Genomic DNA, 2,928 nt, shown 5'->3' with positions numbered 1-2,928 from the left:
AGCTCTTTATGGCTTTCGTCCATCATACGGTCAGGAGTACCCAATTTTCTTAAATTGGGTACTTCATTTATCGGAAAGCATACAAAATAAACACATCGGTGTTTATTAAAAGAACCCCACTTTTCAATGCTTTCGTCCGATTTCGCACTTCTTCCTTACTACTATGCATACTGTGTTTAGCTTATCCGCCAAGCTTCGCTCCTTTTTTCCCTGCCCTTACTTCAGCGTACGACCCCATCACTTTGGAAGTTGCCTAATTTAGGCACTCCACATTTTACATTTACAGTTGTAATCCCCCAACACCCAACAGCCCTCCAGGTTGCAGGTAAAGAAGCCCTTTACAGGTGTCCATCACCCACACTTCCCCTATCATTTGTGGTCACAATCATACCTCAGCAACTTTCCACACCTCTTTTCTGATTCCTAAACATATCGCAGCAACATCCCAAAATAAGAGCCTTTCTTTTAATCTGTTTTGAATTCCAACACACAAAAGAATATTCCTCAAAACACACAAAACCACGTACAATGCACACGGAGGACGACCATGTTTTGGCACCCTCTTTCCAGTTTATATACATTCTTTAAATAATAACTTGGGGTTATTTACTTCTATTACTATAATGACATTTTATTCTAACAACTACATCGACTCTATTATTTCCCTATAATACAATCTAATTTGTAAATTAATTTGACCACGACTATAAATGACTATCAAGTTAAAGTTGATGTTATTTTCTAAAACTTCCTAGGTAGCATAAAACATTCGAAACTCGAAGTTATAAATCAATATATTTAACAAATTGATGTTATAAATGACTATTTTATTCTTATTTAACAAATTGATGTTATAATATTTTCAAATTATATTGAACAACTAATACTCTTCTTTACTTTTTACCCGATGGCCTATTGCTGAGTTTTTAGCTGTATCAATTGACAAGTTTTAATCTGACTTCTTCTTCTATGTTTTATTAATTTGCACACCACTTGTACAATTTTGATACTAGTCTGTAGAGGCGTCCACCATACCAAAGACCTAGAATTTATTATTATAGTATCCAAAACCGTCGACCCATAAAAGTTTCTTGGTTGTGGAAATTTGATCGATTGTTGCCTGTTCATACTAAGACTTTACCGTGGCATCCAAAACCATGGGCACTTACTACCAGCCAATAAATTTCTGCCGACACGCAAACACAGCAATCAAGGCTGTGATTTTGAGAAGAATGCAACCAAAACCCGAAAACCGGTATCAATTCCGTCCAATTTGGATGTAATGGATTACAGCTTCGAGGCAACCACTAAGCCATTAAAAACTTGATGAGGTGAACCCCAATGTTTTTAAACTCGGACCGGTCAGTGAACCGGAGAGGTGGCCGGTTCGCGGTTCGACCAGTCCGACCGGTCCAACCGGCCGGTTCAAAGGTTCACTGTTTTTTTTTTTTTTTTTGAGTGTTAAGTACTAAGCAGGTTTCATTCTACACTTGAACTTTACCAACATAACTTAATTTAAGTTATGATAATAATAAATTTTCTAAAAGTTATACACAAAACATGGAATGATAAATATAATTAAAATATCATAATTCACCACAAATTTTCATAAATTCATTATAAACATAAAGAGATACAATCCAAATGTGCACCAATTATCACAAATAAAAACACAAAAAATAAATAAATTAAATATTGAAATTCTTTTACAACCCTTAAAAAAATCCATAAAAGAGTTCAAGTTAAGACAAACTATTTGAATAGCAAACTTTTATCAGTGGCATGATAAGCAACCACACCACCTTCACAATTCATCAACTTAAGCTGAAAAAGTTAAAATTTTATTATAAAAATATAAATCTAATTGCTCAAACTAAAAAAAACTAAAAATTTTTGAAAAACAAATATACAGTTAAACACATAAAAAATTAATTGCTACTAAACATTACTAATTAACATGTTATATTAAATTCAATGATCCTATACCATTAATTATTTTAAATTCAATTATCAATAGCTTCGATTATGTGCCAACTACCATATTTTTGACCAACCCAATGTTATTATTTGTAATTCCTACCCAATTCCTACATGGATGTGCACTACTTTTGCAAAAATTTCATCCTTAATTAATCGAATAAAAATAAAACAAAAATGAGGGAAACATATGAAAATTGAGGGGAAAAAGAAGAAAATGCAAAAAATCAACTAAAGATAATAATATAGAAAAAAACCTTGAAAAGAAAAAATTAAACTTACTAAAATGTTGGAAAACAAGAAAAGTTGAAATTTTCAACTTGTTTACAATCTGCTAAAGATAATAACCTGATAATAATGGTGAAGACTTGAGAAAATCTTGTTGTGGATATTTGGGTTAAAAATGGTTAAGAAGAAAAAATTGAAAAAAAAAATAAGAGAAGAACTTGATGTTTTAATATATTTTTTAGTTAAGTAGAATTCTCAACAAACTTAAGTACAGTCTAGCGGTAAGATTGTCATATTTAAACTTGGAGACCCAGGTTCGAATTTTAGCTACACCATTCTTAATATTTTGTTGAAGAATTTAAAAAACCGCCGGTTTACGGTTCTTAACGGTTCGCACGGTTCGTCCGGTTCGTCCGGGTTTCAACGGTTCTCCATGAACTTCCGGCTTTAACATTAGACCGGACCGGTGACATGGCCGGTTCGCGGTCCAACCGGTCGAACCGGCCGGTCCGGTCCGGTTCTGAAAACATTGGTGAACCCTTGTTTTTCATCAATTGTCACATTAAATAACTTCTTAAAAAAATTCAGACGAATGCATAGTATATCTATTTGGTTCGATAGTGATTCAGTTTTCAACGGTCCCCTCAGATTTAGTTGGGTGTCCTACTTAAATTAGAATAGTATAGGATAGATAAGATAACGATTGGCAAAAAAAAAAAAAAA

At 33.2% G+C, this 2,928-nt stretch overlaps 1 pseudogene; it reads right to left on the bottom strand.

Moving 5' to 3' along the window:
* Positions 1 to 280: 280 nt before the first annotated feature.
* The window catches only part of LOC113769092, an 8,134-nt pseudogene continuing 5,486 nt past the window's right edge, over positions 281 to 2,928 (bottom strand).

This window comes from Coffea eugenioides, chromosome 4 (assembly GCF_003713205.1).
Source record: "Coffea eugenioides isolate CCC68of chromosome 4, Ceug_1.0, whole genome shotgun sequence".
Taxonomy (NCBI): domain Eukaryota; kingdom Viridiplantae; phylum Streptophyta; class Magnoliopsida; order Gentianales; family Rubiaceae; genus Coffea; species Coffea eugenioides.
The sequence above is the reverse complement of the archived record's forward strand: the minus strand, read 5'-3'. Positions and strand labels throughout refer to the sequence as shown.